Source organism: Drosophila elegans, unplaced genomic scaffold (assembly GCF_018152505.1).
Source record: "Drosophila elegans isolate 14027-0461.03 unplaced genomic scaffold, ASM1815250v1 contig_801, whole genome shotgun sequence".
Lineage (NCBI taxonomy): Eukaryota > Metazoa > Arthropoda > Insecta > Diptera > Drosophilidae > Drosophila > Drosophila elegans.
The window spans coordinates 663,311-678,530 of record NW_024546155.1 but is presented as its reverse complement, the minus strand read 5'-3'; the positions used below and the strand labels follow the sequence as shown (position 1 = coordinate 678,530).

Below are 15,220 nucleotides of genomic sequence, written 5' to 3'. Positions count from 1 at the left end.
CTCCTGGGCTGGACAAAATCACAGTCAAAATGGATCCCGGATCATCAATTTGGACTTAGTGAAAAGCATGGTAGAATCACCTACGAAAACCAAATTCACGCTCTGGAAAGCTCATCCCAAAATAAGCACACCGATTTCAGCTGAGACACCGTGGCAAGACCAAGATGGCTATTGGGCTAACAGCGATGCAGAAAAAGCCAAAGTTTTACAACGCAAAATACGTTTAAACGAAATGGAGCTGCAGGCACGTTCACAATACCAGCACTACATAAAATCGAGCACACCACATGCGCATAACAAAATTAAACCCAAAATGATAATACAACTCCCAACTTGCGCAATAGATTACATTGGACAACTTTTTAATGCCATAACTAAATTGGGTTAATTATGATTCCGAAACTAGGAAAAAATAAAAATCTACAGAACGATAAGCCTTCTCTCATGCCTCTCCAAGCTCTTAGAAAAACTTATTCTTTAACGTATTATGCCACATATGACAGAACGCAGCATCATCCCGGATCATCAATTTGTATATAGAGAAATGGTACAATTGAACAAGTCAAGGGAATAACCTCAAAAACTCAAACTGTTTTTGAACACAGGGAGTACTGTTCAGTTATTTTCCTTGACGTCTCCCAGGCGTATGTCAGAGTATGGCTAGAAGGTCTTATCTACAATATTAAGCGCCTACTTCCGCAAAACGTACACAAGGTGCTTGCACCGTATATTTCAAACCGAAATCGAAATTATATAGCTATCGATAACAATAGAAAAATTCATCGGAAAATCGACATATAGCTAGCTTAGCAGTACTTTCCTGTATGTTGTTACGTCCCCCACAAACACAAGGCCAGAGGCGTATAATCAGCTGTCTGAAAAACTGCACTTCCCGCTTATGTTCAGAGGAGACTTTTGACTGAACAGAAAAAAATAGAAATATAAATAGACCAACAAAAAATACCGTCATCGAAACTTCTACTGCGGACTTATACTCCCAATTCTGCTTCATCTCCCAGTAATTGTCGCCACTGGCTTGGAAAGGTTTGCGGGGAACGGTCGCGAGAGACGGGGCGAATTCGCAAGAGCGAACGGACGAAAGCTTTATTGGCTCCCGCTCTCGCCCTACAACTAGTGATTTCAAATACAAGCTCCAAATGCGCAATTTGAAGGGACGACGTCCTTCAGCCCGGAACGGGCAACAGGGCCAGTCGGTGGATTGCTTGCCGATACTCCCCCTCCTGCGTCCTGACGTCCGCCATGCGAACCTTGCTATCGGCGACGGCGTACACTGCTACCACTCGTCCTATCCTCCACTCCTGGCGGAAGGTTGTCTTCTGCGAAGACGACGAGCGCTCCCACGACGATGTTGGGCTCCCCTTGGTGCCACTTGGACCGCTGCTGGAGGCTGGAGATGTACTCCCGGGACCATCGCTGCCAAAACCTGTGCCTGAGAAACGAGACACCTCGCCATCGTCGCAAGCCGGTCAGGCTGATCTGGTCCGGGAGCGCCGCTGATGGTGGGGCCAGAAGAGGGCCGCCGATGAGCAGATGCCCGGGGGTCAGGGCTCCGCCGTCGTTCGGGTCGCTGCTTAGAGCGCCGAGGGGCCTGGAGTTGAGCACGGCCTCCACGCTGGTGAGCAGAGTTCCGAGCTCCTCCGCGGTCAAGAGGTCTTGGCCTACCGTCCGAAGGAACAGGTGCTTTGCAGACTTCACACCTGCCTCCCATAGTCCGCCGAAGTGCGGTGCTCTGGGCGGTTTGATGCGAATGTTTCGATACCGCCCCCCTGCTCCTCCAGACGGGCTCGGAACTCTCTCATGTGGCGATCTGCGCCGACGAAGTTGGTGGCGTTGTCGCACCACACCTTCTCCGGAATCCGGCGACGACTCACGAACCTTTGAAATGCCAACAAGAACGCAACACTCTAATTCTAATTGGACCGCTTTGGACGCAAAACAGACGAACAAGGCCACGTTCGACTTGTACGGTGGCTTACCACGGATACGAAACGTTGTGCTGAAGGGACCACAAAAATCAACGCCACATATGTTGAACGGGCGGAGAGCTCGAAGTCTATCTGCTGGCAAGTTTCCCATAATTTGCGACAAGAATTGCGACTTGCAGAGAAAGCAGCGCATGCACAACCGAACTGTTCGTCGGCAGACTTCTTGAGCATTAACTAGTCATATTTTCTCGCGCAAACGACTTACGATAGCTCGTGGGCCAGCGTGACAGTTCGTAACGTGCAGGTATGACACATAGGATCTGACGAACTTTAAGCTTTTAGACAGCAACAACGGGAATTTGGCTTCGTACGGGATAGGAGCATTCAATAACCGACCCCCAACTCGTAAGCAATGTCGAGGAACACCAATCTAATTTATTTTCCTGAAAAAAAGCGTTTTACTTTTAAATATTCGTTGCTACCGGTTTATTTTTCCGTATTTTACTTATGTCGTCCCTGAATTCGTGAAATTGGATAGCCTCGACAACTTTCTCAAAAGCGAAATCCAGTTCTCTTGGCGAAATACTTTTCAAAGGGCTTCGACACCTTTCTGCACCTTTGAATAAAACGAAAAACCCACACGAAAACTCTCAGAAGCTTCAGGTGCGACGAAAAGGACTCTATTTTCTGAAGCACATAATTTGGCTTTGGGCTGACTACTAGAGCTATTGCCGATTTGCGCAGCACCATCGACATTACATCAGCCGGCAGTTCGAAATGTTTATTTTCAGGCCAATTATTTTCTGAGTCTAGCAAGAACGAGGGCCCACCGAACCAAATGGACGTTGTAAGCTCCTCTACGACACATCATTGGGACACTAAGTCTGCTGGGTTGACTTTCGTGTGAACGTGTCTCCAAATTGCTTTCTCCGACCAGTCCTGAATTTCTGCAACCCTGTTCGAAACAAAAACCGACAACGACGAGGGATGGGTTTTGATCCAGTGTAAAGTGATCTCGGAGTCTGTCCACAGGAAAACATTCTCAATGGGAGAATTTAGCAATGGCCTGACACGATTATAGAGATCTGCTAAAAGGTGAGTTGCACACAAGGCGAGGCAAAGTTTTCGTCTTGAGGGGAGCTACTTTCGATTTGGCGGTCAATAAAGACACTTTCAAACCTTCAGCAGTTTGAGTCCGAACGTAGATGCACGCTCCATAGGCCCGCATGAATCGGGACTTGTGGATCTGTGTTGACGAATCGCCATACCTTAATTTTAGGCAGCTGCAGAAGCGTCGCATTAAACGTCTCCCACGATGTAAGCAACTGCATCGGTAGCGACTCGTCCCAATCTAATTTTCGATGCCACAGTTCCTGCAACAACATCTTTTCCTTTTGGGACCAAAGGACACAAGAGACCAAGTGGGTCGAAAAGTCGAGCAGTCATCGACAAAATATTTCGCTTTGTCGCGCGATGATCCAGGAAAGAGTCATCCAACCGAAATTGAAAGTAATTTTAACCGGTAACCAAACCACGCCAAGGGCCTTGGTTACGTCTGAGTCTGCCATAAGTGGCATTACAGCGCTATCAGATGCGGAAACTTCGTCTCGAAGGCTTTGCAGGTCCTCAACGCATCCGGCGCCAGTCAACAAATCGTCAACATAAAAATCATTCTGAATAACCTTTGCGGCCTTTGGATAAGTTGCTTGCGCCATTAAACACCGAATCGCCAAAAAGGGTGCTGGCGAAGTTCCATATGTAACGGTGTTTAACTTAAAGATTTTCAGGGACTCAGAAGGATCTCGTCTCCATACTATGAACTGAAAGTTTGGGTCAGCTTCGTCCACCATCACTTGGCGATACGTTTTTTTAACGTCGGCAGCAAGGGCAAACTTATGCAATCTAAACCGAAGCAGAGTCGAGTACAGCTCCTCTTGGATAGTTGGACCTACCTCGCTACCTGCGAGGAAGTACGGCTCGATGCTTCGAAAACTACTCTCAACTTAGTTTAAGTACTTTGTGGCCGTAGAACGCATTGGTGCGGAATGAAATAGTGCGGAGTATTCGGAATTTTGTCATTGGTGGAGGACATGTGGCCCATTGAAACATATTCCGCCATGAATTCAAGATACATCTTCTTTAGCGATGGGTCCTTTGACAATTTCCTTTCTAGCGACAAAAATCTGACGAACCAAGAGTATTTGGCTCAGATGAATGGCAAGCGAACTGAAAATCTACCGGACGACAATCTTTGAGTTGTTGCTCAGGAGTATGGACTTTAGCCTTGGGCGGCAAGTCCTCCACAGACCAAAATTTCTGCAGGGTTGTGTCAATTGACTCCAACGCTTCCTCCTGGCAGCTGCGATGTACCATTTTTCCGCGTTTTTATTATTTTCAGAGGCACATCTGCCTGACACTATCCAGCCGAGAACTGTCTTTTGTAGGATGGGGAATTCAGGGCCCTGCTTTATCTGGCCAATCGATAAAAGTTCAAAGAACGTATCAGCGCCGATAAACATATATATTTTTTGGGGCTTGAGAAAGAATGGATCTGCCAACTGAATATTTTCAGGCACCCTCCACCCGCTGGCGTTCACCGCTTGATCCGGAGGATAACCAAAACTATTTTTCATAATCCAAAAATCGGACGACAACTGGCTGTTCCCTACTCGCGACTTCACAATCGTGTGTATACAAACTCGCCACTTTGTTGCAAAATGACTCGATCCGATGCATTCGCATGCAAAACTTGCGAAGTGGATGGAAACTCCTGCATGAGCGTTGGCTGTGAAGGGGGTGGCAACGCGATATTTGTGTTTGGGAAACATATGTGTAGCAAAGTGTGATGTGAGAAATTGAACACTCTACATCTGTTCGATTTGCATTTTTTGACAGTGTGACCCTTTCTTAAGCAGTTAATGCATAAGGGTGCTCTTTTAGCGAAATCGAATCTTTGCTGAACTGTTACGGCTGCGATGGAAGCGCATTTCCCAATCTGAGCCTCACATTCGCTCCAAAGTGAAAGCGAAGTATAATCTAACTGTTCTTCCCATTTTCTTTTAATTCCTGCATCGACCTTGCTCATTACCAGATGTATTAAAATAGCATTAGTTATGCGTCTATCATCCCCAATAGAAAGCAAGGAGCCATACAAGGCTGTGACCGTGTCGATGAAGGTTCTCAAGGCTGTAGCTGAAGGCTGGGAAATTTTTTGCAAATTTAAAAGTGTCGATATGTTGTCAAAAAAAATAAAACAATCATTATCGTACACCCGCTTCTGGCCAGCAAGGACTTTGGGATAATTTTCCGCAGTGACTTGAAAGGCCCTAACTGTTCCTAAAGCGTCTCCAGCTTAACACGAAAATAAGTAATTGAATTTTTCAATATTGTGTTAGGTGTCATTTTTGTCAACGTAAGTTTCGAAAGGGCTTGTACAATTTTTAAATTCGGAGTGTTTTCCGCAAAAAGTTGGGAGAGCAACGCTTGGCAGGCGGCATTGAGGCGGGCGACTTGCTGGCGGAGGGGATTTCTCGATATTATTTTGTTTGCACTTATTTAAAATCGAAATCAGCAATGACTTTGTCATTACGGCCCTCTCTTCCAACTCTTCGCGGTATACATCTTTTGTAAATTTCACTTCTATTTGGTTTTGCAATGGTGAAGCATTTTCAATGTGCGCATTTAGAATCTCTAATCGACACTCAAGCTCGACCGGATTTACTGGTAATTTAGCTTCTTTTAAATGGCGATAAGTTCGGTTAATACTTTTTATGCAAACATCTCGTTGGTGTTTAAGTTCTTCGATATCCTTAGTTGCCATTGCGTTTATTTATATTTATTTTGTTGGTATCGAAGAGGTGTTAAATATTTATTTTTATTAAATTATTAATTTGTTAAATAATATAATAAAAAATCAACGAGTATGTAGTGCCGAGAGAATTACAGCGAAAAATATCTAAATAGGGTTTTTATATTTTTTATATAAACCCTGCGACAGTATATGCCGCACACACGCACTGTAGGGAAGCTAACGCTCAAGCTCAAGCGTACCGAAAAAACGAACAAACGTTTAGGCAGACCGAAAATTGCACTGCTGCAGCGATCCACAACGAAAACGACCAAAGATAACTCAAAATAGCGGCAGCGTGTGTATGTGTACGCGGCTACCGGCTCTTCCTATGCAAATGCTAACGGAGAATGATGCACTGACCGATAACTAAGGGCAACGAATATATAAGCCTGATGCCGAAAGGCGCGCAAAAATTATAAAAAGCGCGGGAAAATTGGAAAAGCGCGGGAAAATTCTCAAAAGCGTTGAAAAATTCTGAAAAGCGCGGGAAATTTCTGAAAAGCGCAAGAAAATGTTTAGACAAGCTGTGGCGAAAATTATTGCCGCTAATTTTTGAGAACTACACTTTCCACAATTTGCACTTTTTTCCAGCTGTTTTATTTATACCTAATTTGGTGCTCACTACGACGAAAATTGGGGTAATTAAGTTCGCACTTATATTATATTATGTTTATTGCAGAATTTTGGTTGTTAGTACATGCAATTCTTTATTTCTTGGTTAGAATGCTGACTACCGATTTTTACACGAATGCAAAAAGTTGAAAAATGGGCCAAAACATAATTTACAAAACGCCACAGATTAACTTTCAACTTTTAGCACTCTCTACCTAACCAACCACGGACTTGATAATTGCAACTTCCTTTTTTACATCCATTTGGCGGCAGCAGCAAATTAAGCAATTAAATTTGCAGCGGCGGAAGAAATGTTTTGTGCAACAACCAAGGAACGGCAGAAAATTTCCAGCCACGAAATTTTGGTGAATTTAAGTTTTTGGCCGAACCGACACGAACATATTGCTTTTGTGTTTTTGTTGGTAATTTTTATAGTTTTTCACCGAAAAAATTAGTAAACAAATCGCAAGACAAACGTACAAACATCGCACTATGGGGCTACAGACCACATTTTTTGGCCAAAACCAATTTTTTAAAAGTCGTTAAATATTTTGTTTTTTAAGTCGCGATGGATAGGAACAACACTAATATGTTGCAAATACAACATTTTAACAGAGCACATTATTGTTAAGCTTCCAGCTGTAAAAGTCAGCTGCTGGTGCAACTGGAAGCGAGTGCTGTTTATTCGTAAACTTTTCTTCCAAATTTATTACAAAACAAGAAAGAAAGCAAACTTCGGCAAGCCAAAGTTCATATACCCTTGCAGCTATTGCAAGAATTAAATACTTTTGAAAACATTAAAATTATGATTTACTTGCGTATATGTTGAAAAACATTGAAGCTATGATGATTTGTAGCTTTATTATTCGATAGTTCCAATGGACGGACAGACGGACATGGCTAGATCGACTCGGCTAGTGATGCTGATCAAGAATATATATACTTTATAGGGTCGGAGATGTCTCCTTTATTGCGTTGCAAACTTGTGACTGAAATTATAATACCCTTTGCAAGGGTATAAAAAGAGTTCAAGAAACCAATTCAAGTGCAATTTTTTGGCATGCAGCCCAACAATAGCGGTTTGTAATATGTGTTTTTAAACGAGAATTGTAGATATTGATAGAAGTGTTTTGTAATCTTGTGTAAGTTACAAGCCCAAAAAAACTAAAAGCTGTTAGTGATTTTTTATTTTTAAATAGAGCTCGCATTGAAATGTTAGAATAAATAAAACATTTAGAGCCGTTGAACGGCCTATATTGTCCTTTCTATCGAAAAAATATAGAAGTACAGAAACGAAGCGACAGATCTAGCAACGCTGCAGGCGGGCAGTGTTAGATTACTAATTCAAGCTGCAACTGCAGCTGCTCGAAAGCGCGCTCAGCCAGACCTTGCCTATATTTTGAAAATGTTAGCTTTATGTCCCGAATTAATTAAAACGAAATTATAGATTTCTTAAAACTTTTGTCAATACAATTACTGCGTTACTGCGTTTACTTTGAAAATAACTTCTCCCAATAGAAAATAAACTGTGAAATCCTAATAATAATGTAAGTCCACGCCCATTTTTTTTTTTAAACTTGTATTTTTTTAATATAATCTTCTAAATACAAAAAAAAGTATTTATTTTAGTATTTAGCAAAAAAAAAACCTTAAAAAAGGGCGTAGCTCAGCCCATTTTTTTAAACCTTGCTTTCGTATCATAGACTTAATTTAAAAAAACAAAACCCGAGAAAATTTATTTGTTTTTCAGTTATTAATTAATGCCACAAAAAATAGTCGTTTGCTCCATAGTGCGTCGGCTCGTATCAACCAGAAACAACACTTACTTCTCTATACGAGCGGAATTAAAACAACGGAAAATGGAATAGTGCAAGCGAGCGAGCAATGGAGAATTAAGCCCAAAATTAAAGAGGAAACTTTATACATCCCAAGTAAACAAAACTGCTATAATTACTGTGCCAGATACTGCCCAGACACCTAAGCCCGCCGCTTATTTATGTCGGAATTGCTAACTGTGCCGAATTGGTTACAAAAATAACTGATCAAATTGGAGTTCAACAAATTCTATGTCACGTTTATAAGAAAGGGTAACATAAATGAAACAAAAAAACAAGTGAACAACGAATAAGATTATGGCCAAATACCTCGACATCGAAATTATAATATTACTACACCTACCAATTTATAAGTGGCAAAGTGGTTATGAACAGAATCGAACCAACAGTCCCTATCAATAAGATAATAGCTGGACTTTACGAAAAAAGTTTTGATGTCGAAATGCCTCTGAACAAAATAAATAGAAATAAAATTCCCCAGCCAACGTTCAAGGTGGAGCTGGTGCCTGAAAAAATATGAAATTTACCCAATCTAAAAGCTTCAACCCCACAAACAGAATGGAACCGTCCAATTGCCAGGAGTAAGCTAAGAGCCTTTAAAAAATCTTTTTTAAGATATATAGCACTATCTGTACCTTTACCCAAAACTGTAAACGTTTAGAAACTGTTTGCCTTTAATCTAGCAGGTAAAGGTTAACTAGCGGGTTTTAACAAAAAGTCGTAAAAGAATCATTTTTTTATGTCAAGGTGTTTAACAAAGTTTAAAGGATTTTAGGACCAATTTCCAATTTTTCTTTAAAAATCGACCAGTTTTCGTCGCCACTGGCGTCGAAAGATTTATTTAAGTATCTTGCCAATGAAAAACCCAAGTTAGGCGTCTGAAAATGGTTTTATAGTTTTTCAAAATATTTTCCTTTATGATTAAAACACTTCTTCATTCGATCTAACCAAATTCGTAGAATTTTTTCCAAATGAGACCCCTTCAAAACATGCATTTTGAAAGCATCAACCGCTTCTTCTGGCGTCGAAAAACGTTGACCGCGTAATTTTTTCTTGATGTTACGAAACAACAATGTGTCATTGGGAGCCAAGTAAGGACTTACGCCGGATGGCCCATCAATTCAAAGTTTGAGTCGTTCAAAAATGCCTTTGTTGTAGAGCAACCATAATTAACTGCTTTACGTTTCTCAAATTCCACTGTAAACACATGCCCATTAATACCAACCAAAAAAAAAAAACAGGCGACCATTTGCTTCGATGTGCTTCGCGAGCGAACAACTTTTGTTAGATTTGGGTCATCTTGGAAGACCCAAACAGTCGAATGCTGGTTTGTTTCCGGCTTGTGTGAATATATCCGGGTTCGTTACCCTTTTAGATATTATATAAATTCTTTCTTTCTTTTTCTACGCAAACTAGTCTCTCAGTTTTAAAGCTATCTGCATAAAACTTTGCCAAAAGTAGTCTTTATATTACAAGCCGAATCGGACGACTATAGCATATAGCTCCCAAAAGAACAATCGGAAAAATAAATGAAAACAAGAAAGAAAGCAAACTTCGGCAAGCCGAAGTTCATATACCCTTGCAGCTATCGCAAGAATTAAATATTTTTGAAAACATTAAAATTATGATTTACTTGCGTATATGTTTAAAAACATTGAAGCTATGACGATTTGCAGCTTAATTATTTGATTGTTCTTTTATATATTTTTATTATTTGTATGGGAGCTATATGATATAGTCGTCCGATTTTGATGAAATTTTAACCATAATTCTGAAATATTTAACCATTGCTATATGTCGAAGAACTAAACAAAAAATTAAAAAACAGCAAAGTTACAATTTTTTTTCAATTATTTTTCCGATTGTTCCTATGGGAGCTATATGCTATAGTCGTCCGATTTTGATGAAATTTTAACCATAATTCTGAAATATTTAACCATTGCTTTATATCGAAGAACAAAACAAAATATTAAAAAACAGCAAAGTTATAATTTTTTTTCAATTATTTTTCCGATTGTTCCTATGGGAGCTATATGCTATAGTCGTCCGATTTTGATGAAATTTAAACCATAATTCTGAAATATTTAACCATTGCTATATGTCGAAGAACTTAACAAAAAAATTAAAAAAACAGCAAAATTATAATTTTTCAATTATTTTTCCGATTGTTCCTATGGGAGCTATATGATATAGTCGTCCGATCCGGCTCGTTCCGACTTATATACTACCTGCAATAGAAAGACAACTTTTGGGAAAGTTTCATGCAGATAGCTTTAAAACTGAGAGACTAGTTTGCATATAAACGGACGGACAGACGGACGGACAGACGGACAGACGGACGGACAGACGGACATGGCTAGATCGACTCTACTAGTGATGCTGATCAAGAATATATATACTTTATAGGGTCGGAAACGTCTCCTTCACTGCGTTGCAAACTTCTGACTGAAATTATAATACCCTCTGCAAGGGTATAAAAATCAAGAAAGGGAGCAAACTTCGGCAAGCCGAGGGTCATGCCATGACGTATTAACTTTTTGGAAGGATAAAGGCAGCTGCAATGGTTTTACTATCAAAGCTGGCACAAAAAGTATTGTGTATTCCTGCAACGAGCACACCAAGTCAAAAAGTCTATTTAATTGCTGCTAAGTAAGAACTGTTTGCATAATTTTACGATGTAAACATTAAAAAATCAATTGTCAAAATTTTGGAAAAAAAAAGGCAAAATGTTACGAAATTATGACCTAAAAGGAAGAACCTCTTATACACTGGTAAAAAAAAAGTAGTAAATTTAAATATTTTGTATTCAATTTAAATATTTTTCGCTTTGATTTTCATCCAAATCCGTTTATATTTACTTTAAATATGCACCATATTAATTTGATTTTCGAATTTAATTTAAATACTTACAGAGTAATTTTCAATATTTTTAATATTTAATTTAAATTTGGTCCATATTTAAGTTAAACATAATTCATAGTTAAATTAAACACGATGCGTATTTGTTTTAAATATTAAAACATTTAATTTAACTAGAAATCGTATTTGAAGCAATAATGAAACATGTTTGTTTTAAATATTAAAATATTTAATTTAAGTATAAACCGTATTTAAATTAATATGAAATAAATTTAAGTTAAATACGGTGCATCTTTGTTTTAAATATTAAAATATTTAATTTGATTTATAATCGTATTTAATGTTAACATCTATAAATTAAATATTCCAAACTTAAATACAGTGCAATTCATATTTAATTTTAATAACAATTTCACTGAATTTAAATATTAAAGTATTTAGTTTAAATATGAATTATATAACATGTATTATTTAGCGTTTTAAATATAAATATTTATTATATTTAAATCAAATGCAGGGTATATTCATTTAAATTATTCAAAACCGTTTATTAACATAAGAAAAACATTGTACATTTTTTTTTTGTAATCATTTTATTTAAGCAAAATTTATATACAGTACGGCCTATATAGTTTATCAAAGAACGTATTTGCTTTGTGGCTTTTTACAAACATACACGGTTGAACTGTTTTTAAATTCGAATAGTTTTTACCGACAGATTCTGCAATCCTTTGGCGATAGTCGGCAATGGAGTTCACTTGAAGGACTAGACTTTCCAGGGAGTTCTGGTTTTTGATGCTTTTGAAGAGTACCATGTATTGGGCGGTAAAATTGAGGGGAGCAGGTTAGTCAAAATAAAGTCTGATGAAAAAGAAATAAAAGAAAGACAAAAATAAGAATTTTAATTAAAAAATAAAACAATATATTTCATAATGTAATTTACCAATAGTCTCTGAATTCTTGGAATTCATAAACAGCTTCCTTCTGTTCACGTTGTGGATATTATACGCATAGTACTGTTGTATTTCCTTCTTAAACGCTTCCCATTTTGAAGCTAATGCGCCTTTCCTTTCCAGGGAACATTAAATTAAAATCGATTTGTATCTGAAATTAGATTTTTTTTCTTAACTTGGGTTTTTCCAAGTCATATTACGGTATCACCAGGGATTGTTTTATGCTAATTTATTGTTATTATTATCCATTTGATTGATTTTATTTTTTAAAATATTAATATTACTTTGTAATATTTTAAAAAATCAAATCAAGTATTCGCTTTTTTTTTGTTAATTTTTTTGGGCGGTAACTAAAACGCTGCACATACATACATGCATATGTAGAAACATGTTTACACAGCGTGCGTATGTATGTACATAACATTACCACATTTATATTTTTATTGTTAGATCGGTACTTACCAAATAGTTATGCTTCCGAAGCTTAAAATTAATCTTGGCGTGATCTTTATCTTGAGGGTTAATTATGTTAAACTAGATCGCGGTAAAATACACAGTTAATATGTATGTGAATAACTCTAGAAGATATTTGTTTTTAAATATTCTCACACACTTACATACAAATATATGCATGTATGTGCAGAGTCCGTTAACCGTTTCTAGTGGCTTCCAAACTAAATCTAACGCCAATTAAGCGGTAAACGAACGCTGCACATACATATATATGTACATGCATACCAACACATGTACATACATATATATATCAAGCGTGGGTATAAAGCCTAAAACAAATTTATTGCAGAATTATTCACCCAATAACGTGTAAGAATCGCGATCCAGATTAATTATTTTAGCACTTCACTATCTTTGATTTGTGTTTCTGATGAGATCGCGGCATCAGCAATTAAACTTTAATTTTCACTACACGACACAACAACTGCGACTTAGAAATGATGGCACGCGCCGTGCAATGCTGAATACGAAGAGAAGTGATCTGGTCACACATATGTACATATGTGTGTGTGAATCCGTTTCAAAGAAACAGCGAATAACGGAGAAAAAAGACCGCTAAAAATGCGCATTTAGAATTTGTTATACACATATGTATGTATGTATGTATAATTATGACTTTTGTTCCATTTATTTAACATTATTTTAATTTAGTTACGAACGTAATAAATTTAAGAGTTTCGTCTAAATTAATGGAACAAAACAAAAAATTAAAATATAATTTTTGTATTTATTTTTAAATATAAAATGCGGGCCTCGACTACAACTTTAAATTAAATAGGAATAATATTTAAAGTAACAAAAACAATATTTAAATTTAATTTGTTATGTATAACGAATAATATTAAATTTAAATATTGAGCAATTTCAATATAATACTTTAAACATAGATATTAATACAAATAATATTAGATTTAAATTTAAAAATATTAAGTACCATATTTATTAAATATATTTCGCTAAGATTGAGCTATTGAAATTTAATTGACAATATCAACTGTAATAATGTTTTGTTTATTGTAAAAATCATTAAAAACTCAAAATAATTTTCAGTTTTCGTACTATAATTAAATATGACACATTCTTAATTTGACTATGTTTTTTTTCAGTCTGAAAATTTTCAATTTTAATATGATAAAATTTAAAACAAATTGCCCAAAATTTAAACTCAATATTTACCGCATTGATTTAAATATTTTTATATTAAATTATGGAATTTAATACGTTTTGTATTTAATTTTAATATTTTTATATTTACTTTAAATATGAAATACGCATTTTACAATTCAATATGCGCATATTTATTTTTACTATTCCATTTTTTTACCAGTGTATATATATATTTAATATATCAGAGGCATTGCTCGGCGTGTCCCCGGCAGAGTTAAAAATGCCTAATAGACTGCCAAGCCAAAGGCAGCAAAAGGAACCCAGAGCAACTATATATGCATTGTCATTATTAAAAATAGGCCGATAGGCCGATCCCAATTTTATGGCCATTTTTCTGGTCAATCGGGTGATCAGATATAATATAAATTTGGTGGGACAAACAAATACATCTTCTAAACTAGCCGCTTTGTTTATTTAGGTCGCTGTAAACTTATATTGTCCTCTTATTATCAGCATCAAAAATAGTCAGTTTAATTATGCATTGCATCGAAACCATAGAGAACGACATTGCCTGATTGAGACTTTTCAGTGCATTCCAATTATGCCTATTCGCCGTTCGTCGCACACTCACTTCGGTGAGAACGAGATCAATGTTTTCCAGAGCTTTCCAGTGTAGTTTCTAAATCATTATATATCACTATAATCAATTATCTGATAAAAAATAATTCGCTGCAATGACTGGATTCCAAGGCAACAAACGGAGGCGCGATAATATAAATTATATAAAACACGCAATTGCACGCATCGTGGAGATTGTTTCGGTGCCCTTGTTTACCTCTATTTCCAAAAATTTGTAAGTGATGAACCGGTTTTTAAAAATACAAAAGAAATGCTTTTTAATAGTTTTGCATGTTTGTGCGGACGACTGTTTGCTATCGCTTTGTTATCCATTATTCTGTGTCATATTAAATAATGTTTATACCCGTTACTCGAAGACTATCCAAGTCGGTCTAGCCATGTCCGTTTGTCTGTCCGTCTGTCCGTCGGTTTCTACGCAAACTAGTCTCTCAGTTTTAAAGCAATCTGCATGAAACTTTCCCAAAAGTTTTCTTTCTATTGCAGCCGGATCGAACGACTATAGCTTATAGCTCCCATAGGAACAATCGAAAAAATAAATTTAAAAAAATTATAACTTTGCTGTTTTTTTTTTTATTTTTTGTAGTTCTTCGACATATAGTAATTGGTCAATATTTTAGAATTATGATTTAAATTTCATCAAAATCGGACGACTATATCATATAGCTTCCATGGGAACAATCGGAAAAATAAATAAAAAAAATTATAACTTTTCTGTTTTTTAATATTTTTTTTAATTCTTCGACATATAAAAATGGTTAAATATTTCAGAGTTACGGTTTGAATTTCATCAAAATCGGACGACTATAGCATATAGCTCCCATAGGAACAATCGAAAAAATAAATAAAAAACAAGAAAGGAAGCAAATTTCGGCAAGCTGAAGTTTATATACCCTTGCAGCTATTGCA

General features: G+C 37.0%; 1 protein-coding gene and 1 long non-coding RNA gene across 9 annotated transcripts in view; one reads left to right on the top strand and one right to left on the bottom strand.

The window, feature by feature from the left end:
• LOC108150556 (mitogen-activated protein kinase ERK-A) overlaps positions 1–15,220 on the top strand; it is a 155,237-nt gene that overhangs the window by 63,816 nt on the left and 76,201 nt on the right. The gene's annotated exons all lie outside the window — the stretch shown is intronic.
• LOC108138441 lies at positions 11,596–13,195 on the bottom strand. Of its 4 annotated transcripts, none has more exons than XR_001774110.2 (4): positions 12,868–13,195; positions 12,518–12,633; positions 12,046–12,206; positions 11,596–11,963 (listed from the first exon to the last, which is right to left on the bottom strand). It is a non-coding gene; the product is annotated as an uncharacterized LOC108138441 (long non-coding RNA). The 4 variants fall into 4 exon arrangements; XR_001774111.2 differs by having other exon boundaries at positions 11,598–11,963; positions 12,518–12,589; positions 12,868–13,193; XR_005977847.1 differs by having other exon boundaries at positions 11,597–11,963; positions 12,046–12,230; positions 12,518–13,193.